Source organism: Cricetulus griseus, unplaced genomic scaffold, assembly GCF_003668045.3.
Source record: "Cricetulus griseus strain 17A/GY unplaced genomic scaffold, alternate assembly CriGri-PICRH-1.0 unplaced_scaffold_44, whole genome shotgun sequence".
Classification (NCBI taxonomy): domain Eukaryota; kingdom Metazoa; phylum Chordata; class Mammalia; order Rodentia; family Cricetidae; genus Cricetulus; species Cricetulus griseus.
The window spans coordinates 55,174-80,537 of NW_023277186.1; the positions used below are offsets into that span (position 1 = coordinate 55,174).

Here is a 25,364-nt window from a genome sequence, read left to right on the forward strand (position 1 = left end):
TTATCTTAAATGTCCTTCTTTTATAATGAGATTGATGACTACCTTAAATGCTTTCCTAGAGCCTACTTCCAGAATCTGATGGTAGCAGAAGCTGAGACCCATAGCCAAAAAACTCAGAAGAAATCAGGGAATCCAATTGTAGAGGGGAGGATTGATGAGCACAGGGAAGAAGACGATGTTGACAAAATCCACAGAAACAGATGACCTGAGCAAGTGGAAGCTCAAGGACCCCATTTGGACAAATGGGAAAACAGAGGACTGAACCAGGCCCCCGGAATGTGGGTTTTCAGTTGAGGTGTTTGGGCAGTCTATGGGGCATCTGGCATTGGAACCAGTATTTATCCCTAGTGCACATACTTTGTCAGCCCCTTTTCTATGGAGGAATACTCTTTTATCCTTGATACATGGGAGAGCACCTGCTTCAAATGAAGTGACAGAGTTTTGTGATCACCCATGAGAGCCTTCACCCTCCGCAGGTAGTGAAGGGGGGGTGGAATGGGGTGTGGTTGGGGGCCATAGGTGGAAGTGAGGGAGAGAGAACTTGTATTGGTATGTAAAATAATATTGTTTTTAATTAAAAAAAAGAATTTAAAAAGTAAAGCAAAACAAGAGCATAATCCAACCTGTGGTCTAGAAACAAAACGAGTGGTCAAGAAATATCCTTAGGACATCAACACTAAATTACTTAGCATCATCTTCAAGGAGAGACATTGTTGCTTCCAGTAAAAGAACAGGTTTGATATTCTCAGGCAAAATTGAGAGACTAAAATAGCAAGGTTATATTGACATACATACAAATATATACTTACATGCGTGTGTGTGGTTCTGTGTCATAAACCACTATACTACAAACATAATAGACATATTTGTGACTTTCTACAATATTAGAATATGTGGAATGATAACAAATTCCCAAATCATCATCCATTATTTTGGCAGTCTGTATTCCAAGTAGACCCAATTTCCCAATTACAATGAAAGGTAATTTTTAGGTTCTTATTTTTATTTTATATGTTTGTGTATTAGCTTTTGTCTGAATATCTGTCTGTGTTGCATATGGGTGCAGGGTCTGCAGAGACTAGAAGACCACTTCAGATCTTCTGTGCCTAGAGACACAGATGTTTGTAAGCTGATATATAGATGCTGAGAATTGAAACCATGCTTTCAGGACAAGCAGCCAGTATTTTTACTACTGATCCATTATCCATATCACAAGACAGTTTTTTTATAAGGCAGACTTTCATCACTTATAAACACTCAGTTTCAGTGGGGACTGTTCTTGAGCAGGATGAAAGGTTTCAATGCCCCTATCACAGATGATGCTACAGACTAAACACTGGTTTTCAAAAGTGGAGGGAAGAATACAACAGGCCAAAGTACTATAATATGTCTTCTTAGATAAGAGAAGCAATTTCATCTCTGGTGACAGTGACACATAACTATGGAACTATGTTATGTGAACCAGCTCATACACGTATTGACTCTAGGTCCAAATTCTTGATGGCATAAAGAAAGAAAAACATAATAGATTTGTCAAAATCAATTTACTGAAACACATCACAGAAATGGTGAGAAATTCTAAATCTTGTCTATGAAATGTTATAACTTAGAGAAAACATGAAGATAAGTTATGAAATATAAATAAGCAATTTAGCTGTCAGCCCGGTTATGAGCACATGGATATGATTCTTGCACCTGGTTCCCCAAATCCTCTGACTCTTAAGTCTGTCCATTAATTTAACCTTGGCATGACACTTCTCCATAACTAAGACTTCTGTTTCAGAAGTTGCAGTAAATGAGATTGTAAAAGGAAGTATGAACTCTAAGTTCCATTTTGCTATTCAGATATTGAGAATCTGAAAAACAGAAAAAAACAGCCATTGTTTGGTCATTATCTTTTAGATGCCTGTTGTTTTCTAATGAGAGACAGGAAGTGAGTGGTTCTGGAAGGGAGGAGTGCGGAGACACTGGGAGGAATAGAGGGAGGGTAAACTTATAATAAGGATATTTTATGAGAAAAGAATCTATGTTCAATAAAAGGAAAAATGTTAAAATTGACATTCTGTCTTTCCGTAATCATGTTTCATTTAGGATTTAGAATCATTTTTCATGATAATTTTACTCTCCCATATACAATTTTATTTTAACAAGAACCCATTTTTAAGTGAGGAAGAATTTACTGCCCTGAACATCCGAGTATGTTTCTCAACCATTACCATTTTCTAAGTGATGTCTTATCACTCTGACTCTTCACAACCCATAGTATCCCTCACTGTTTAATAGTTTTCCATCCGCTAGTCCTTCACAGGCTTCTTGACTATAAATAATTTTAACAACATAAGTTGTAATCTGATATCTCAATCTCCCCAACAAGAATATATATGAGTTCTTATCACAATGATCAACTTTACTTCCTGTTTTAACAATAATACTGAACAATTTAAAAATCACACAAATGCTCAAAATAATTGAAATATCACACACACACACACACACACACACACACACACACACAATTTTCATGGCATACAATTTAAGATGTATTATGTGCAATGACACTTGACAGTGAATTCTGCAGCACTGAAACAAAAATCTCCTATAAAACTTTGTCTCTGACTTTCCTGTTTTGAGATATAGTTTTAGAAAAAAAAAAGCAACAGTAGAGTTAAAAGAAAAAGGCGTGTTAGGGAGCAACAATTGTATTGAAGAATTCAAATATAAAGTATTTCTTAAAGTCTCAAACTCGCTGAAAATTCAATGCAGAAATTTCATCTCAAAATAAAAAGCAAAACTCACTTTAGGATTTATTTATAGAGAGGTCTACAGAGAAGAAGCTTAACAGAAAAAGACATGTCTTGTCATATATGTATGATCACAAGTACATGATTTAAACAATTTAGAACTTAAACAATGAAATCCTTAAACTGCAAATGTAAGAAGAAATACACTCAATTCCACTCTCCTGCGACCTGTGTTTGCTGCTGTGGAGAAATCACAAAGAGAAACCTTCATTTAAGCGAAGAAATCCAGCGCTAAAGTCACTACTCTCCTGCAACCTGGAAGTGCAACTGTGTTTGGTACTCTGGAAGTCGCAAAAAAAGAGAGATCATTTAAAAAATGAAATTCCGTGCTCAAAGCTACTCTCCTCCAATCTGGAAGTGCGACTGTATTTGCTGATTGGGTAAAATCGCAAATAAATAGACCCTTTCATTTAAACCCTCAAAGCTATTCTGCTGCAGCCTGAAAGTGCAACTGTGTTTGCTGCTCTGAAGGAAATCGCCCAGAGATAGAAACTTGGTTCCTTTGGTTTCCTAGGCAACCTGGTCCTTCCACAGAAAGGGATTGTGATGCACATCCTGTAGTGGCTCCTTCCCAGGGGTTGGCGGACTACAGTAAGTCTTTGGCTTTATGTGGGTTTTTATAGTCGGTAATGACCAGGAAGCATTATACGCGAATTCGATGTTTCTGAATCCATGACACAGAATAGCTTAGGGATATGTTTTCAAAATAATTGTAACAACGAAGCGGCACATCGCCATAAAATACTTAACAGAGGCTGCAGAGGAAAGAAGACAAAACCACAGGGACTGGTTTTTCTTTGTGATTTCCCTGAGCATGACCCTCTCGAGATATAATTTATCCAGGAGCATTTAAGTTATCAATGAATAAAAATTATTGTACGTAAAATATAATAGTCTAATTTCCAGTGAAGTATACATATTTTGATAATATAAATTTTAAGACTTTTTAAACAAATACAAAAAGTTAGCATATACCTCACCCTTTAAAAATATTTAACACGATTTAATCCTACATGACTGTCTTTGCTATGTTAGAACATTAACTTATGAAAATGCTGCCTCATTTGAGATTGGGGAATTTCCAGGACATAGTACTTCGAAAACAAAATATCCCTTGCCCCATGTTATTAATGTTTTGTTCAATCTATCAATAAAATAAAGGTGGAGAAGTTAAGAACAACTAAAGCATCTTTAAGAGAAATGGGAGGACAGCAGTGATTAAAACAAAATGAAAAAAATATGAGAAAATCTTAAATGTAAGATAATAGAAATGAAAAAAACTATTTAAGTGGAGGAATTCAAAATTAAAGGTTTTTGCTACATTTTATGTGAATATATAAAAAGGATCTATTAGAAATAGAAATATGAATTTTTCTAAGGACAGCATAGCCAACCAGACATTAAGAAAAAGTTACCAAACAAAAATCTCAACATTCACAGGCAAGCTAAACAACTTAAATCGTGGGGATATTGGTCAATTTTCAATTGCTTTGAAGATACACCATGACCAAGGCAACTCTTATAAAACAAAGCATTTAACTGGGATGATCACTATGGCAATAAGTATGTCAGGGATGGTATCTCTTACGTAATTTACAGTAACAAAGTGTTTCACTAGTGTAGAAAGAGAGCTGGAACTGACATGGACTTTTGAAATCTGTTAAGTTGTCCCAAGTGCACACTTTCTCCAGAATGGCACACCTTTACCAACAAAATTCTCTAGTTACCATTCCTCTACAAAACCGTAGCAATTTAAAATGAATCTACTATTTCAAAGAATGTGGTTTTTTCTTATGAATTATTATCTTGGAAAATCTCAGACACTCCCAAAATCATTAAGGGTTTTACCATTGTATATGATTGCTTATATGTTTAGGGCAAGCAGGTAACTGAATTAAGAAAACCCACACTGCATGCAGGGCACAATTAAATCAAGCTAGAAACAATAGGAAAGCTTCCACAGTTGTGTACAGATCCCAACTGACTAAGTATCCAACTTGTGAAAAGAAATAAAAAAAATAAGCCAGGTGTTGTAATTCAATCTTAAATCCCAGTATTTGGAAGACTGAGGCTGGCAGGTTTGAGGCCAGCCAGATCTAGAGATCCACTTTGAGGACAGCCAGGCTTAGTCAGTGAAAAACAGAAAGCTGGTAAACATGTAATTGAAAAAAGGTTGGGGGGTGGAGCCGGGCGTTGGTGGTGCACACCTTTAATCCCAGCACTCAGGAGGCAGAGACAGGTGGATCTCTGTGAGTTCGAGGCCAGCCTGGTCTCCAGAGCAAGTGTCAGTATAGGCTCTAAAGCTACACAGAGAAACCCTGTCTCAAAAAAAAGAAAAGAAAGAAAGATAGAAAAAGAAAAGAGAAAGGGGGTGTCAATTTCTAGCTCTAGTGAAGCACAGAAATTGGCAGCTGCAACCATGTGATTCTGCAGTTAAAGATAGAAGAAAGGGGGTCTGGAATTCATCTCAAAGTCTATGGAAAACCTTTGAGGTCAGGCATGTATCAAGTATGTCCCTGAATATAGGCCAACAGAAGCCATTGCATGAGGTTGTGAAGTTGAAGCCTGGATTTCCTTTGAGAACCCACGATGTTTGATATGCTAAGTTGTAGAATACCTGCTGAGGAAAACTGCAAACAGGGAGTAGAATCAGCTCTAGAGAGAGAAGATTGTTGCAGTTAAAACTAATAAAATGAGTTGCATATCTGCAGAATGTTTTGACTTCAGACATTGAGATGCAGAGTTTGCAGTTTCCCAACTGGTTTTAATCCTGCCTCCCAAGGGTGTGGATTAAAGGCATGCACACCAGTGTCAGGCTGTTTTCTTGCATTTCTTTAAAGTATTTCTCTTGGAGAAGCACTATCATCTTCCTACAGGCATTTATATATTTTCCCTAGCTTGAGCTATGTTGACATATACATGTGCTGCTGGGGTAGGGTTTCTGGGCTCTAGTAGAGACATATCACCCTCAGTTTTAGGGAATGTCTTTTTATTCTGGTATCCAGATTGGGAAGATCATAGGTGTATTGCTGATTTCTGGTTTTGTCTTTTGTGGTTGAATGTTTTCTTTTCTGGTTTCTGTTTTCCTGCCCAGCTCAGGCCCTGTTTTCACTAGTAATTCATGCTGATGTTGCAGCCTGTAATAATGAGAATAGTTGAGAGTTGGAAATTTTGAGATTAAGTGATCCATTGAGAATGGGTGAGAGAGCAAAGAGAGACCACAACAGGTGTTCTGCTGAAGATCTGGGGATGATTATGGGGGAATGAAGACTGGAGAAACAGGGCAGATGAAGTTCTCTGGTTAGTCGATATGGTTCTCTGTTAGGAGTGCTTCATGTGTTAGCAAGGGGTGCCTACTGGAGTTGGGGGTTGGATAAAGTGAGGAATTTGGAGAGAAAATTAGGAGGAGTAGGTCCATGCAATGAACAGGAGATATGGGCATTAGGGGAAAATATTGCAGCAGGTTTTCTTTTGCAGTGCTAGGGATGAGAATGAGGAAATGGGTTTGTCAGAGAAGAAGGAGTGGTAAAGGTCTTCATTTAGTTTACCTGTTTCCCTGAAATACTCAGCTAGTGTGTTTTTTGGGGGGAGGATTCTAAGTGGTGTTGGAGGCTAGGAGAATGGGATGAATTGAGGGGAAGAATTTTGGAGGAGAAGATTTTTGTGATCCATTGGGCATGGTGTCATACAATAAGGAAAGACCTTAATACATGTTTTACAGGATGTAGGATGAGACTGTGAGGGTTGGATTTAGAGGAAGCAAAGGAGATTTGAAATCAGCCTAATTGCTTCTTTGGCAGGAATTCATGGAACTCTCTTAAATATATCATCCTGTAAAATGAAAATATAAGAGCATATCATAATACTTCCAACATAAATTTGGACAAGATATACATTACCATTCCAAAAGCGAGAAAAGTAAGTATAGTGAGGAGAAGGTTGGCCAAAGCAAGTCTGAAAACTTGCTGGGCAAACTTGGCATTCTGCATGTTCGTGTTTAACATCAAAGCACTTGAGTCATATTATTTCATCGGGAATGCTGGCTCCTTAATAATGACAAGGAGACTTGCCCTTAGTCATAAAAGCTTAGCTGATAGGTTAGTCTTGTTTCTAAGTAGCTCTTAAACTTAAATTAACTCTTGTCTGATGATTTATTTTCTAACTCATGGCTTAATTGCCTTTACTCTGTAATGCCCCTGTTGCTGGGAGTATTAGTGTCTCCTCACAACTGTTCCCTTCTTCTTCCCCTCATTTGCTCTGACCAAATACCTTCCTTAGCTGTTGACCATTTAGCTTTTTCTTAAACCAATCACAGTGAAACATCTTCACACATTGTAAAGGAATATGCCACAACACAGAACTCTTCAAATTCCCAATTTCTTCCCATATATGTTGATTGCAACACATATTTCTCTTTTGGGTTGTTTTCACAACCAGTGTGCAGCTTTACTTTAAGTGTGTCTCAACACATGAATCTCCTTGATTCCAAAATAAAAACCATATGGCTCTAGCTGCCAAACTCTTCGGGTTGCTTACATTAAGACTTGTCCATGATTTTAAAATACATTTACACCAGCTTGCTTTTAATCGTTGTATTCTTCACAGTTGAGGCCATACTTTATTTTGATTCCACAAGCTGGAAGCTCCTCTGGGTGTGAGTCTTGCACTAAGTGAGTCAGGGCTTTTTTGGCTTTGCTCCCAGGCAGACACATTCTGCTTGGTTTCTCGAGAGACAAAGATGCCAGCATTACAGTGTAACTGTCCTGGTTCGGTAGGATTGGGATTACTTATTTATTTTTATTTCTTTAAGCAAGTTACTTAAATAAGGGAATAGAAAAAGTTTTCCATGCAAACCTGTTTTGTTAGTTTACATCCTTTAGTATTAATCTTTCATCAAGGTAAACAGTCTATGTAACTAACTTCAAGCATTTTAGGTATTTGCTTTAGGGTTAGCAAGGAATGTATATATAGAAATCTAGCCGGGCGTTGGTGGTGCACACCTTTAATCCCAGCACCCGGGTGGCAGAGGTAGGCGCATCTCTGTGAGTTGGAGGCCAGCCTGGTCTCCAGAGCCAGTGCCAGGATAGGCTCCAAAGCTACACAGAGAAACTTTGTCTCAAAAAACCAAAAAAAAACAAAGAAATCTAAATATTTTGTTTGTAAATGAATTATATTTTTACTTGTTTCTACTGTAACCAAAGTTTGGATCACATTCAAGAATTTGATTATTAGTGATGTGAATGTTCTTTAACCTGTAAGGCTTAATTATTTTTAACAGATTACAACAAGGTAATAGGGATTTTTATTTTATTTTTTTATTTAAAAGCAAAGTCTGTTGCATCCTTTTGGGCAGGAACAAGGCACTCCCACCCTATCTAGGCTGATAAAATATCCCTCCCCAGGGAATGGTTTCCAAAAAGCCAGTTCATGCACTAGCTATAAGAACAGGTTCCACTGCCAGAGGCCCCATAATCTGTTCAATCCTCCCAACTTACACCCACATTTAGGGGACCTGGTTCTGTGTTATTTTGGTTCCCCAGCTATCAGACTGGGATTCACGAGCTCCCACTTGCTCAAGTCAGCTGCTTCTATGTGTTTCCCAAGCACGGTCTTGACCTGTATGTTCATCATTCCTCCCTTTATACAAATGGATTCCAGGAGTTTGACTCAGTGCTAACCTTTGAATCTCTGCTTCTGCTTCCATCAGCTACAGGATGAAGGCACTTTGATGGCATTTAAATTAGTCATCAATCTCATTATTGGGGAAGAGTATTTAAGGTATCCTCTCCACTATTGATTAGATTCTTAATCGGGGCCATCCTTGTGGATCCCTGGAGATTTCCCTAGTGCCAAATTTCACATAAAGCTCATAATTGCTTCCTCTATTAAGGTTTCTCTTTGGTTCTGTGTTCTTACTCCAACTCAACCTTCCTGATCCTTCATGTTCTCATCTTTCTTAGCCTGTTCCCTACCTCTTTCTCTTCCCTCTCTCCCCCTTTCCCAGTGCCCCCAATTTACTCAGGAAATCTTGTCCCTTTCCCCTTCTTGGAAGTTTCCATGTATGTCTCTCTTAGGGTTCTCCTTCTTTCCTAGCTTCTCTGTTGTTGTGGAATGTAGGCTGGTAATCCTTTACACTATGTGTAAAGTCCACTTAAGAGCGATTACATGCCATGCTTCTCTCTCTATGTCTGGGTTACCTCATGCAGGATGGTTTCTTCTGGTTCCATCTGTTTGCCTGAAAATTTCAAGATTTCACTGTTTTTTTGTTTGTTTTTTTTCTGAGTAGTAATCCATTGAGCATATGTACCACATTTTCTTTATCCACTTTTCAGTTGAGGGGCATCTAGTTTGCTTCTAGGTTTTGGCTATGACAAACAATGCCTATATGAACTCAGCTGAAAAGATGTCCTTGTGATATAAATGTGCATCCTTTGGGTATACCCCTAGGAAGTGGAAATGTTGGGCCTAGTGGTAGATTGATTACCATTTTCTAGAGAAACTGCCAAACCTATTTCCAAAGTGTTTATACCAGTTTGCATTCCCACCAGTAATGGAGGAATGGTTCCCCTTTCTCAACATCCTCTCCAACATAAGGTGTTGTTGGCATTGTTTGAATTTAGCCATTCATAGAGGTGTAAGATGGTATCTCACAGTTGTTGTGATTTGTATTTCCCTGTTGGTTAAGGATATTGACTAATTCTTTCTGTCATTTGAGATTACTCTGTTGAGAATTCTTTCTTTAGATCCTTAGCCCATTTGTCAATTTGGTTATTTTGTTCTTTGTAGACAAGACTTTTGAGTTCTTTGAATAGTTTGAAGATCAGTCCTCTGTCAGACGTGGGGTTGGTGAAAAACGTTTCCTATTCTGTGCGATGCTGTTTTTCATGTTGGCTGTGTCCTTTAACTTACAGAAACTTTTCCATTTCAGGTAGTCCCATTTATTAATTGTGCATCTCAATGTCTGTGTTACTGATACTACGTTCAGGAAGTCATGTCCTGTGCCAATTGGATCAATGGTATTTCCCATTTAATCATCTAAATGGTTCAGTGTATCTAAATTTATTTTGAGGTATTTGATCAATTTGGACTTCAGTCCATGAAGTTTGTTCATGGCAATAGATATGGATCTAAGTGCAATCTTCTACATGTCAGCGTCCACTTAAGCCAGGAATATTTGATAACATTCTTTTCTTTTTTCCCTTGTATAATTTTAGCTCCTTGTGAAAAATCAGGTGTGCATAGGTGTGGATAAATATCCGGGTCTGAGATTTAATTCCATTGGTCTACCAGTCTATTTTTGTGCCTTTTCCTAGCCCCCGCCGATTCCCCCCCATACCGCCCCCCCTGACCTGTACACCGTGGGCCCGCTCTGCTACTTGCTAAAGAGAGCTCACTTCCTGTTCCATAGCCTGCCATGGTGTCAGCTGGCAGAGCCCTGAGAAACCCTCCCATGTGTGAGGCCACCAGCAGAGAAGCTGAACTCAGCTGCATTGTGCTCAGCATCTAGTAGGCCTACCCTCTGGAGTTGGAGCTGGAAGTGAACACTGAGTCTTCAGAGGGATCCCAGGTGTTGCTGCTGTAGCTGCTGCTGCACTACAATGATCTCACATCGTCACCTGGGCTGAGAACTGCTTCTTTCTGCATCTCCAGCTACAGGACTTGAGCAGGAATGAGCTCATGCCTCTGAGATCTGAGCTGCTGCCTCACAGGGGCCCCTGCATGCTGATGGAAAGGAAGAAGAGGATCTGCAACCCAGGCTTGCTACTCTATGGCCATTCCATGAGTAACTTCACAGCACATTCCATGTACTCAACCTCACAGGCACCTGCTACCATTATGGTCCTGCCTAGCTGTTGGAGCTGGGAGCCCTGTAGACCCTTAACATGGAAGGCAACCTGAACCTGGGAGGTAAACAGATGCAGAGCATTCCCACTATAACTTGCTGACATAGCTGCCTCTAGAGATCCTCAGACCTATTCATAAGGAAGAGTTGCTTTTTCATGAAATACATAGGTTGTTTTGTTAGAGATTTATCATTTGCCCCTCCAACTCTTCTGATAATACGTGCAATGAACATTAAGTTACAGAATTATTTCTTATACTCCCTATGATTTTCCTGGGAATCTTCTTAGATGCTTGTGTTTAGCCAGCAATTGCCCAAACCCCAAGTATGGAGGGGTATATTTTGACTGCTGTGTCAGACATATTAAGTCTGTGGACTTCTTTGGGAAGTATCACATCCCCCTGATTCATTGTTTGTGTTTTCCAGAATGCTTTTCCCCTTGTAGCTCTGCATCACACACCTCTACCTCTAAAATGGCATCTGACTCAGAAGATGAAGCCAGGATGCTGCACACAGAATGTAGAATGTTCTTCGTGGATAACAGCAGTGTGTGTTGAAAAACACTAAAACTAAGCTCAGGTGATTAAAAAAGAAAATAGAGCTTGAAGATTATTGGAAATATTAGTATTTTCATCTTGAATGTCCATGTAAGAGTTGCAATGTTGTTATATGATTTACATTTCATATATCTGTTCAGTATGATAGAGTCCAGGTCCCTGTATAGATTTTGAGTAGACTTTATTCTGAATGGCAGGTCAAAAGTGTGGTTGGTCCTGTAGAAGCCCAGTATTTATCCCTAGCTTAGGAGTGGACTTTGGGAGCCCATTCTATATAGAGGAATACTCCCTGAGCCAAGAAAAACAGGAGTGGGCCTAGGCCCTATCCCAAAGGATGCGAAAGACTCTGATGACACCCTATGGAAGGCCTCACCATCCAGGGGGAGAGGAAAAGATATGTGATAGATAGGGTTTTAGTTGGGGGTGGGGGTTAGGGGTGGACGGGTGGGAGAAGGGAACAGGGATTGTCATGTAAAACAATCCTGTTTTTAATTCAAATAAAGAAAAGCTGAAAAAAAACCAATAGTGTGGTTGGTCACAATTCTCACTCAAGTCTTTTATGAAACACTAGCAGAATCATAGACAAAGGAGAACAGTCATAATCAGCCTGGGGTGATGTCACCTGGCACACTTGGGATGACTAAAGTAAAGCATCATGACTGCTGTAGTGCCACAGGTGTTCTGGTTTGGCTGAAAACTATGCCATAAATAGAATGAGCCTTCTTTTTGTGTCAATTCAGGTCGTGTGCCTCAGACAAACTAACTTGTACATTAAGGACTATCACTTTTAAATGGAATATTTAAATTTCTGCTTCCATTTGTGTGATTGTTAGTAACATTTTATATTTGTCTGTAATGTGTTTAAGAGCCATAATGGGAGCAAGGATATGGAAACTTATTCTAGAAATGATTTTAGACAAACCTACAACCTGACTCAATGCAAAACATTTGAGAATATGCTTTAAAAGACTAAATAAACAAATGTGTATATAAGACCTGATTCGTGTAGGCATGGTACACTTTATGTAGAATTGCTAATCTGCCTCTACCTCCTGAACATGGTATTAAAGATTTGTGCCACCACCTACTTACATATCATCTTACCTTCGTTTTGCAGACTGCCATGATCTCTTGAAATCCTGGCTTTTGCAATTTTGAGAGGCTACAGTCATGATCCATCTATTTGCCAAACACAGAATAATTGTTTTTGACATAAAACTCTGGACAGCAAATAATCTAAGAAAGCCTGCTTTATAATATGGGACTAAATGAGAAGTAGTCAGAAATGGTTATGTGCACCTCCAAACCAGCACTTGGGAGGAAGAGCCAGAAGATCAGAAGTTCAGTTTTAACCTAGGTATCATACTAAAACGGAGGCCAGCCTGGATAGTATGTCATGACCCAGCATGTCTCAGCCTTAATCCATGAGGTTTGGCCTGAGTGGGGGTGTGTGGACCTGGAAGCTCCTAGAAACTCAGCGGCGATAAAGACCAAACACGGGCATCTTATCATCTTTAAAGAGCTCTCAGTTCCATGTTGTAGAACTATAGTTATTTCTTTATTATCCATCTTTTCTGCTGTTTCTTAACCATTCTGCCAAGACCACGAGGGAACCATTTCTCTCTTTGTTCTCCTCTCTCCTTTGATCACTCACCCCTAACTCCTCTGTCCTCCCTAGTCATTCACACACCTTGCACCTCTGCCCAGGTGCAGGTCTATTCAGATGCTTAGGTCCACAGAAATATAAATAGCAGACATATTACCCTGAGGCCATGGTAAACAATAATAGCTTTACTGGCATTAACAACACAATAGTGGGCCGGAGCTTTCAGATGTTCCTGTTTAGTGAAACCTAAGGCTGGATCTCAAAATATTCCATAGTGGAAATATTTTGGTCCCCCACAATAGAAGACAGGAAATCTTGTCTCAAAATGAGGTGGAATATGGGTGGGGTGGATGTTAACAATCAAATGTGTCTCCTTTGATTGTGTTATGTACTAAAGTAAAAGTTTCTCTCTTTAAAAGGAAAACCACACATAGATAACATGACAGTTGAAGGTAGTCTGAAGTAGACCTTAGTTTATCCATTCACAATAGAATAGGTCACAAAGTGGGTTCAGCATTTTACTCTAAGAAAGAAGTATTGATAAAACAGAAATGAAAATATTACCATGCTGTTTCCTTAAGTTGTTGGAAAAACTAGAACAAATTATTGTCATTGCAAATTAATAAATTTTAATAATTGATTATGTCATAAAACTATTATTAAAATTACAATTTGGCATTTGAAACTATTTAACTCTCACTGCTAATGATTAATTAACTACCATGTAATAACAGGAAGGCTGGTTGCTACACACTCAATGTTGTTTCAGATTTCATTAGGTCTTCAGTCAGCTCTTTAAGGGTGCTTTGGTGGAATCTAGTTGTATGCTGAGAATATATCCCTGTTAGGGTCTTTGTTAATATAATTGTTATTTTGTAGAATATTTCAGTAGATTTTATTAGTAGACTGTAGGGTATTTCAAGGTCTGTATGTGTTTCTTGGTCATATCATGAAAAAGGAGTTTCATGACTGCAGTTGTGAACCGCTGCTATATAAGTACGCTTACCTTTTCCTCAGAATATTGTAGTAAAATCATTTTTTTCTTTTTTGTATTTAGAACTTTTGTTTCTGTGTTTACAGAAGTGATGTTTCTGCTAGTAGTGTAATTTTGTCATAGCAGTTGTAAAATCTCACTCTCTCTTTTTTAATTTAGTGAGCAACTTTAATCGGCCTACTCCAAGATTACGAAAGGCACAGATGATTTGTTAGCTCCCACATGCCTAACTGTAAATATGTTGTAATTGGATCACTTTAGGTAAGCAACACAGAATGTTTTCATGATCTTTCATCAAGGTGTGTATTGTGGCTTTCTGTGGTTATAGTGAAAGTATGTAATTAGTGTGACAAACCAGTCTTTTGACAGAAAAAGTTTTACAGAGATACTTCCAGAGTGCTGTGCATGCTTTTTTAGCTACATCTGATCCCCTGGAAATGATAGATTTTACTGAAATCCTCATTGGGAGCTGTTTTACCTTTTTTTTTCTTTTAGTTTTTTTTTTCCTTTTTACCCATTTAGCTTTATCATTCCCAAGTGATACCAATTATAGCATAATGTATTTTCTTCTTTTTCATACTTTCCCTAAAAGTTAATTATATTCATTAACTTGATGGGATAGGAATTGGTTGTCTATAAATGTAATAATCTTCTGATGTGAGCAGATTGTGTCATAGAGGCAGATGGGCATGGAGGAACCTCATTATGAAGTTTGCCTTAGACATATCAGGACCAGCCATTTGGACAAGAAACTTCTCATGACATGAGTGCTTGACAGCATGCTGTCCAAACTAGACAGGTAAGTTAGAAAGAAAAATGACTGCTCAAGTTACCAAGAAATGCGTGAGCCTTCATTTTTGTGTTTCATCAATAACTCTGTCAGACATTCTGGTCATAAAGTTTGAAGAGGGATGCCCCAAGATTACAGGGTAAACAAGGGTGAGTTTCTAGAAAGACATATGTCCCTGAGAATATTAGATTTTATATATTTTCTGCTGGAGTTCTTGGTGATATTGAAGGCTAATAATTATGGTTATGGATTCCTTTTGTTATGATAGATAAGCTACATATGAAGCTTTAACTAACAAAGATAGGATATATGATGCAATACTTTCCTAAATTCAGTCAAATATTACTGAAATAAATATTGATATTTATACTTTTTCCTAATTAAATCTTGCAACACATAATTGGACTTCAAGAAATTTTAAAAACACTCCTTATTTTCTTCAGTAAAGAGGACATGATTAGGGATGCCCTAATGTTTCTCTTCTTGGTTGATGAATAAAGCTACTTTGTCCAATGACCAGGCAGTATATTGTCAGGGAGAACATAGAGGGAATGCAGCCAAGTAGAGGAAATTTAGAAGAGGTACACAGAATAACTCTGTAGACAGTAGCCATATAACAGCTGGGAAGATAGTTTGCCTTGGTTTTTTGTTGTTGCTGTTGTTGTTGTTGTTAAGGTAAACTACCTGAAGATTCTCTCATTAGAGGGAGGTTTGGTGGGATAGACATGTATGGTGTGAATATTTGAATATTACATTTGAATATTACATTTCTTATATATAATATATTTACTGTAGGAGATTATTGTAGTAGATATTATTACTAGACTATGGGATAATTCACTGTCTCTGTGTGTTTATCATGAAACATGAGAAATTCATGTTTCCAGTGGTGAAACGCTACAATATAAGTACACTTAACTAAGTGAGACTCTTAAAGTAATATAATTTATATTTAGAAATTTCATTTCATCATTTACAGGAGTAATGTTTCTACTACTCAAATAATTTTGTCATAGTAGTTATAAAGTCTCTATTTTTTTTTCACGGACTGAGCAAGCAAGCTGCTTACTCCAAGAATTGGAAAGGCTCAGATGAATCGGTTTGCACCCACATATCAAACTGTAAATAGTTTATAATTAGATGTTTTTAGTTAAGCAAAAGCGAATTTTTTCTTGGAAAATAATCAGAATGACGGGGCTGAATCTCCTGGATTATATAACGTAATTTCTTCATTGATAATTATCCTGACCCAAATAATGGCCTGAGTAGCATTTTAGGAATTCCTTGTAAATACCCTTGTGAATAGATCATCTTATCATCCATGGCCTTTGTAGTGCTCTAGGAATCAGGCATACTATTTTCATCTTTTATAAATGTAAATATTCCCTTCTGTGACATATTAATGTATCCTATGTTGATCTTTCAAAAATATTTATTATGACCTTCTTTGATTATAGTGTAACTATATACATAGAGTGGCAAACCAGTCCTTTTGCCACAAAAGAGGAGTTTTAGAGATAGATCGAGGTAGCTGAGGAGGCTGAGCAAGCACCATCCAGTCCCCTGTACCTGTAGCTTTTAGTGAAATCCTCATTGGTAGCTGTTTTACAGTTTTTTCTTCTTTGGTCCTTGTTCTTGTTGTTTTATTTTTAACAGATTTTTTCCTTATTACTTACAAAAGCTTCCAGTGATAGCTATTTTTTCTCTTTTTCATACTTTTCCTAAATAAAATCGTTATAGAGACGTTAACATGATTTGATAGGAATTAGTTATGTATAGCTATAATCATCTTATGAAGTCAACAGATCACATTAGAGATTAAGATGGTCATTATAGAATCAGGTTATAGAGTTTGCCTTTCACAAGGCAGAACTTGCTATTTGGAGGAGAATCCTCTCTTCCCTTGACTGCTTGACATCATGCTGTCCAAACTAGACAAACAGGTTCCAAAAAAGAGGGATTGCTGCTGAGGTTGCCAAGGGAAAGGATGATCCTTCATATGTTTTCTTCATCCACATTTCTGCCACACATTCTGGGCATACAGGCAAAGAGGGATGCGGCAAGAGTGCCGAAAAATGGTGGGTGACTCTCATGGAAGAGAGATGTCTCTGCTAATGTATTGGTTTATATAGAATCCTTCTGCAGTCTTTGTTGCTATTGAAGACTGATAATTACCATTATGGATATTCTTAATTATGATAAAAGATAATTTGCATTTGAAGCTTTAACCTCACAAAGCAAGGATAGACCAGGGACTATTTTCTTAAAATTTGTCAATTGTTAATGGACTCCATATTGGTATCCCTCATTTTTGCTTATCAACTTTGAAATTCATAATTGGACAATGTTAAATTTTTAAAAAGAAATCCTTCTTTTCTCCAGTAGAAAACAGAACCTGATGCAGCTAACTTTCTGTATGCTGCGCATATATGTTTCTCTTCTTGGTTTATGAATGAAGCTATTTTGGCACATGGTCAGGCAATATGTAGCCAGTGAGGACATATAGGGAATGCAGCCAGAGTTGAATTCGGGGAGAGGTATAGGGAGAGTGAGTCTCCAGAGAGTCGCTATGTAACTTCCGGGGAGTTAGGTTGCTCAGGTTTCCTCTGGTATGCTAAAACACTTGGAGATTCACTGAGGAAAAGAAATGGGTTAGGATTTAGAGAGATAGAGCCGATATGAAGCCTGAGCCTGAGGACAAATAGTTTATACTTAATATATGCCTCTGTGTGTTCATTGAGGCGTGGAGTGTGACAGGATCAAGCTGAAAACTAACTTCTGCCTACACATTGCTGTTTATGGAGCAATTACCCAGTTGCTTTGTTCTGTGTATAAGGATGGTTGAGAGGCCCTGTTTTCACAGATCATGGGATCAGCAAGGTGTTCCTGAGGAACAGTGCTGGGCCCAATACTCACTTTCTAAATGTCATATGCAAGCTTTCATTGAGGTTTTTGCCATCTTTTGCTCATTTTTAGTTTGTTAGTAACAAAGCAATGGGAAAGAATTTCTACATGAGCAGCCTTATGTTTTCATAACTTTGGGGTCAAATAACAACAAATGTGACTGAAGAAACGATACTCTATTTTGGTCCAATGATTAGGGAGGCTCTAATTTCTTTAATATAAGTACCTCAACTGTTGTGTGCTACACTTTGCTAGATAAGTATATACATAACGAAAATGTAACCCTGCAATATAAATCAGTATTGGAGTATGATCTCTGGAAAAGATATAGTCCTATTTTGATAAATTTTATTACCTTGTATTTGAAAGTTTCTAAGAACAGTGTTTACATTGTTCAATATCTTGTGCCACCTTACACAGAGGACTTGAAAATATATGATCTACTATTATATATATATATATATATATATATGTATGTATGTATACACACCCTTACCCTCATGATTGTTGCCTTAAGAGTTGTGAATTCTGTATTAGATTCAATAAAATCTTCAGAAATTTATTTAAAAATGTGATAAATTATGTGAGCACAAATTTTCAAAATGAAGTAAGTTTTTAGATTCCCCAGGACATATTTAGATAAGGAAGTTTGTCTCTGTGTTTGGATGTGGGTGGGTGTCTCTGTATGTGTGTTTGGATGAGTACAATCCTATGAAGAATGCCACTGAATTCAGTCCTAGTAAGAATTGACCTCAACTGGGACATTCTTTAAATAAATTAAGAATCAAACCAAACCGGACCTAGATATGTGATAACTATGTTCTTAGTAAAGATGTTTCCTTGGGCCCTTCAAGGATCATCTTGTTACTGCTTTCAACATATTTGTGTCATACATGATTCGCTTAATGAAGCCAAATTTCATACATATTGTGTGGAACATAAATGAAAATAAAAAGTGGAATAACTAACTTCCTGCTAGATGAGTTCATATAGTACATGATGAGAAGTCAGCATCCATGTTTATTCCCATGTAAATCTATTTGGATATTCCCTGACACAATTCTAGATATGCTCATTTATACGATGAATATGATGAGAAGTCAGCATCCATGTTTATTCCCATGTAAATCTATTTGGATATTCCCTGACACAGTTCTAGATATGCTCATTTATACAATGTATATGTCCATCCACACAAAAGGCCTATCTGACAATTGACTGGCTTTTCAGCATGACAGACCTGAATGAGTCCAAGTCAATTAGGCAATGTTGTTTCCAGATATATATTAAAAGTTTTTGTTTTGGAGGTATACTGTGTTGCATTTTTGTTTCTGTCCTGTATTTTCCTTTGTATAATTTAAGCCACAATGTCACTTTGTGACGCAAGCAGGAATAGAACTCAGTTGGTTTAATGTATTCTGAATGACAGTTCCAAATTAAGCGGGTTGGTCACAAATTTCAGTTAAGTCTTTATGGAAAATATAGGAGAATGGTACACTTACAGGAGTGGTCCCCCATGGGTCAGCTGGTTTGAGGAAAGTAAGACAACATGACAGTTGTACTACCAGTTTTGTTCTGGGTGGATGAAATCACTGCCAGAAACTGATTGATTCTTCTACGTGTGTCCTATCTAGGCTTATCCTATGGACAATTAACTGGTATGTTAAGGGAAGATTTAAACTTCAGCTCATGATTGGTGTGATTTACTAAATTAATGCAATCTAGCTGTGATGTGGTACAGTGAGGGAACCCTAGGAAGGGTAGAGAAGCTTATTCTAGAAATGTTTGGAGAGCCACCTACCACCTGGCACAAAGCAAAACTCTTGGAAATATGCTTCAACATATTATCTAAAAGAAACTGTCTAGATAACACCTGAGATTTCAAGTGGGGATCTGTATGAGGAATGAATGAGATGCCGGGAAAACAGACCACCTGCCTCTAACACCTATTGCTTTCCTTGAAATGTTATTCTTCCAGTTATCTTCTCTTCATCAACATTTGATCTCTTGTAATATCCTTTATGGGAGGCAGCAGTCCAGATTATCAATTTGCCAAACAACCGAAGAATTTATTGTTCTTACACAAAAATCTGGATATTATGTAAGCTAAGAGAAGTTCCTTTACAATTTGGACAAAATGAGAAAAGTTGGATATGTTGGTGCATACCTCCAAACCATTACCTGGGTGGAGAGGCGGGAGATCAGTGGTTCCATGCTAGCCTAGGCATCAAGGTAAAGATGAAGCAAGCATGCCCTTTATACATGAAGCCTTGTCTCAGAGTGGGCTATGAGTTGGCGTGGGGTGGCTTTTAACTGGCAAATATGGCTCCTTGGCTTGTGATGTATACTACAGGAAAATTTTCTCTGCACATGAAAAAAACTACAAGCAGATAACATAGGAGTTGAAGGGAGTGAGAAATAGAGCTCAATATATCCATTTACAATAGAATCGGTCACAAAGTCGCTTTAACCACTAAACACTAAGCCAGAGTTTTGATAAAACAGGAATGGGAATAATAAAATCCAGTATCCTAGAGGTGTAGGAGAAAAATATTGCCACAAATTATTGTCAGTGGATATTCACAAATTTTAGTACTGGGTTATGCAGGAAAACCTATTGGCATTTGAAAATATCTAAGTCTCACTTCTGGTGACGAAAATGCTAACCTATGATAGCATGAAACATGGTTGGTCAGACTAAACTTCGTTTCAAATATATTCTATTATGTCATATCATATTATTTATATATTTAAAAAGATAGAGTAGAAAATTCGGAAGACAATTCTGCTATTTCAATGCCAGAATGGGTGCTCTGAGGTAGAGGTTAGAGTTACATATGCATACACATACATAAGTGTGAGGGGTGTGCCTTGTTATATGATAGCAAGGTATACATTTATGCAGCTATAGCAAATGTTCTTACCTTCTCACCCTCTTTTCTTTTGGGTAAATACCTTGCTGGAGTGGCATGGTGATAAGGACTAGCACACGTATACTTATGAATAAAGCCTCACCACCATTCTTTTGTTTTTTGTTGTTGTTGTTGTTTTTTTTTTTTTGGTCCTGGAATCATTCTTTATTTATTTTTATTTTAGTTTGGTAACTGGGGCAGATACTGAGAATTTGCACTCTTAGTTCAGGTAAACATTTTGGAAACAGCTGTGGTTTTCAAAGTGTATTGTAGGAAGGCTCCCAATCCTACCAGTGAACCCAGAGGCATCAAACAAAAGTATGAGCATATAATTATGTGATGTAGGGACTGCCTATACTTTTTGGGGTTCATGTCATTGTCACAATAAAATCAAAATAGTAGTAGTAAGAGAAGACAGGGCATCAAGTACAGGGGGCAGGATGGTCACATTGGATGTGCAGTTCGGGCATCTGTCAGGGAACGCAAAGTTGGGCTGAGTTATAAAAACTGAAGTCATTCCCCACTGACTCACTTCCTCAATCAAGGGTCCAAATTCTATAGGATCCACAACCACCACTACTTGGAGACCAAATGTCTAAAGGTTTGACACCAAGGGGGAAATTTCACATGCAAGCCACCTTCCCATTTAGTATTTACAACACCACACATACTTTTAAGAGTAAGTAGTAACTTAATATTTAATGTTTATTTAGAGTATGACTATTTTTCACACTTAGACTTCATTTATTAATATGTATCAATTTTCTGTTATGTTGCATTTGCCAAATAATCGGGTTTCTTATCAAGTTAGCAACAGACTGCTCAGCCTCATTTTAAGGAAACCAATGAACTCTTTGTTCCTTACTTTGAACTTTCATGAAACCCTGCTGGTCTGGCATTTGGACCCTATGAGAAGCAGAAGAGCTGTTTAGAGTTTATGCTGGAAAGGATATATACCAGGAATCTCAATCCAGTAGCAGTACAATTTACTGCTACTTGGGGACGATCTGAGTCGCCGTTTTCAGTAGCATGGAATTGACCGCCTAATCTTTTCAGCTGAATGGAGAGCAAACACAGATATCAGATAATTTATTCTTGTCACGTCCTGACATAGGTAGACCACCTAATTTGGTCCCATTGTCATGCTTATTCGAGAAATAACAGTCAGCAGTTCATACATGCAACGCATGTCTATTGCTGAATGACCATTCTACACAGCTATGCTTTTTTTGATTTTAGGTAAAAAAGAAGCAATTCATTATAAGTCGAATAACACTTCCCAAAACGCTTTGAAACCCTCCACTTTTGCTGTGTCCCATAAGTGACGTTATTTTCTCAGTTCCCTGTCAAGATTCATGTTAACGTTGCTGGATCCTGCCCTGATCTGTGGGAAGGCTGTCTGTGATCCTGAGACAGGCAGTGGAAAAGGACAGGCACAAGGGCTCTCCCACGTACACCATCTCACACATGAAGTAATCATGTGTCAAGATCGCAGCTACATTCGGTGTCTAACAGAGTGTTTCAATACATTTTTCAGTCCATAAAATGATAAAGGTCCACATTTCCCTTAAATCTTAGAGAAAGGTTGTGTGAGCGGCCCCAAATCCTCCAAGCCCAGGCACTTCCTACACGGAGCTCACTTCCGGTTCCGGGAGGTGCCATGGTGTCAGCTGTCAGCTGCCTGGGAATCCAGACAGATGAGTGAAGCCTCCGCTATGGGAGACATGGACTCAGCTGCTCCCTCCTCAGCCTGTGGGCCTAGGCTCCAGATCCCGAGCTAGAGGGGAGCCCAGCAGAGATGCTGGGCTCCCGGTTGGCGACGCTGTGGCTGCTGCTGCCCTACAACCATCTGACAATGCTTCCCAGGCAGGGGCTGAGCAGCCACTTCTCTGACCTCCAGCTACAGGACATGAGCAGGGACCCGCCCATGGCGCTGCGACCCCAGCTGCTGTGGCAGAGTGCCACTGGGCATGCTGATGGACAGGAACAAGAGGCTCCAGGACACAGGCTTGCTGCTGGAGGGACCGACACGGTAGCAGCTCTCTGCACACTCCAGGTACTCAAACTCACTGGCAATGTTTCCAGGAGGGCCCAGCCTAGGTTTTGGAGGGGGAAACCTGCAGACCCTTAACATGGGCAGCAAACATCAGGATAGTAGTCCCCCCCCACCCGCGCCCAGAATTAGCAATTCTACCTTCTCTCAGTTATTGGTGTTATCTGACAACAAAATCCCAATGTGTTTTCTCAGCTTTCACAGTTGCATCGGTTTCCCCACTCTCCTCGATAACTTGCTGACATACCGGCCTCCAGAGATCCCCAACACTATTCATCTTGAAGAGCTGAGTTTTCAAGGAAATCCATTGTTTGCTTCTTTCCTTAGTCATTTAACATATAGCCCTCCAACTGGACTGGGATTACTGGAAAAGACCAGGAGGATCCAGAAATATTTCTGACACTCACTCTTATCTTCCTGGCAATCTGCTAAGATACTTGGATTCAGCTTGCCAATTCCCCAAGCTCTAGGTATACCAGAGTGTGTTTGGACTGCTTTGTCAGATGAATTAAGTCTGTGGACTTGTGTGGGAAGAGTCGCCTCCCCCTGTTGCATTATCTGTGTTGTCCAGAATGTTCTTCGCCCTGCAGCTCTTTCTCACACAGCTCCACATCTCAGAAGGCATCTGACTAGAAGATGAAGCCAGCGATGCTGCCCACCAAATGCAGATTATCCTTCTTGGTTAAGAGAATTGGGTGTTTATACAAATACAAAAACTAAGCAAAGGTGATTGAAAAAGAAAATAGAGCTGGAAGTTGAGTGGAAATCTTAGTGGTTTCATCTTGAATGTCCATGTTGTGAAGGATTTTGCAACAGGTATCTCGTTGAAATTTCATTTAGCATTTCATGTATTCAGCATGATTTAGTCCTATTCCAGCTTCTGATTTTTGAGCATAATTACTGGTGAATGACAGACAGTTCAAGCATCAGCTGTTGGCCAAAAGTTTCAGTTAATTCTCTGATGGAAAGCTAGCAGAATGGTACACTCAGAGGAGCAGTCTCAATCAGTCTAGAGTGGCATCACCTGGGACAGCTGGGTTGACTAAAGGAAGACATCATGACAGTTGTACTAGCAGAGCTCTTCTGGTTTAGCTGAGTGTTGTTCCCTAAATAGAAGGAGCCTTCTCATTAGGTCACCCATGGGCTTTAGCATCTGACCAACTAATGGGTACATTAAGGACTCTCATTTTAAAAGGAATATTAAACCTTCAGGTATTGTCCGGGGTGGTTGTTGCTAACTCTATGCAATCTAGTTGTGATGTGTTTCAGTGCCTTAATCCTAACAAGGATATGGAAATCATTCTAGAAATGATTTTAGAGCAACCTCTAAGCTGACACAATGCAAAAACACTTGGAGTCATGCTTTAACAGACTAGGTAAACAACTGTATAGATAACACCAGAGGCTGGAACTCTCTATGTAGAATGGGCTGACCAGGAACTCAGAGATCCACCTGCTTCTACCTCCTGAAGCTAGAATTAAAGTTGTGTGCCAACTTCTACTTGCATGTCATCTTGACTTCATTTTGTTAACTGCAATGATTTCTTTCAAGGGTGTCTTCTACATTTCTGGGTGGCTACACTTGTGACACATCCACTTGCCAAAAGACAGAATGACTGTTTTTGACAGAAAACTCTAAGGCAAGTAATCTAAGAAAAGCTGCTTTATAACTTGGACTAAATGAGGAAAAGTTGGACATGGTTGTGCACACCCCCAAGCCAGCACTCGGGAAGTAGAGGCAGGAGATCAGGAGTTCAGAGTTAAGCTGGGTATCATAGTAAAGTTGAGGCCAGTCTGGATAATAGACATGAAATCTTGTCTCAAACTGGGGTGGAGTGTGGTTGGGATGGAAGTTAAACTTCAAATGTGTCTCCTTTCATGGTGTTATATACTAAAGCAGAACTTTCTCTGCATTTAAAGGAAAAGGACAACTAGATGACATGGCAGCTGAAGGCAGTGCCAAGTAGAGCTCATTTTATCCTTTCACAATGGAATAGTTCACAAAGTTGGTTAAGAATGGTACACTGAGAAAGAAGTACTGTTCAAACAGGAAAATAAAATTTCAAATATTGTGTGCTTAATGTGTTGCAAAAAATAGTAGAAGAAATTATCATCATTTTGGATTAAGAAATTTTAATGATTGATTATGTAAAAAAACAATTTTACAATTACAATTTGACATTAGCAAATATTTAACTGTCACTACTGATGATCAAATAACCAAGCTGTAATAGCATGAAGGCTAGAGTGTAAGCACTAACTGTATCTTCAGATTGCATTATGTCTTCAGGTCAGCTCTTCAAGGGTGCTTTGCTATAAACTAGTTATATGGTGAGAATATGTGCATGTTAGTTTCTTTGTGTATGTTATTTTTACTTTTGTCAATTATTTTCCTAGAATTTATTAGTAGAGGATGAGTTAATTCAGGGTCTCTGTGTGTTTCTTTCTTATGTCATGAAACAGGAAAGTTTCATGACTGCAGTACTGAAACGCTGCTATATAAGTCCCTTTACCTTTTCCTCAGAATAGTGTAGTAAGATCATTTATTTTGTTTTTGTATTTAGAAATTTTATTTCTGCCTTAAAACGAGTGATGTTTCTACTGCTCAGCTAATTTTGTCCTAGTAGTTATAAATTCTTTCCCTCTTTCTCTCTCTCTCTCTCTCTCTCTCTCTCTCTCTCTCTCTCTGTCTCTCTGTTTCTCTCTCTCTCTCTCTCCTCTCTCTCTCTCTCTCTCTCTCTCTCTCTCTCTCTCTCTGTTTCTCTCTCTCTGTCCCTACCTTATTTTTTTTCACTCACTGAGCAACAAAAAATCTGCTTAATCCAAGATTTGGAAAGGCACAGATGAATTGGTTTGCACCCATGGATCAAATTGTAAATATTTTGTAAATAGATGACTTTAGTT

At 38.5% G+C, this 25,364-nt stretch overlaps 1 long non-coding RNA gene across 2 annotated transcripts; it reads left to right on the forward strand.

Moving 5' to 3' along the window:
* Window positions 1-22,060: 22,060 nt before the first annotated feature.
* LOC118239817 lies at window positions 22,061-24,882 on the forward strand. Of its 2 annotated transcripts, XR_004772655.1 has the most exons (3): window positions 22,061-22,463; window positions 22,656-23,276; window positions 24,013-24,882. It is a non-coding gene; the product is annotated as an uncharacterized LOC118239817 (long non-coding RNA). The 2 variants fall into 2 exon arrangements; XR_004772654.1 differs by having other exon boundaries at window positions 22,065-22,463; window positions 22,656-24,882.
* The last annotated feature ends 482 nt before the right edge of the window (window positions 24,883-25,364 follow it).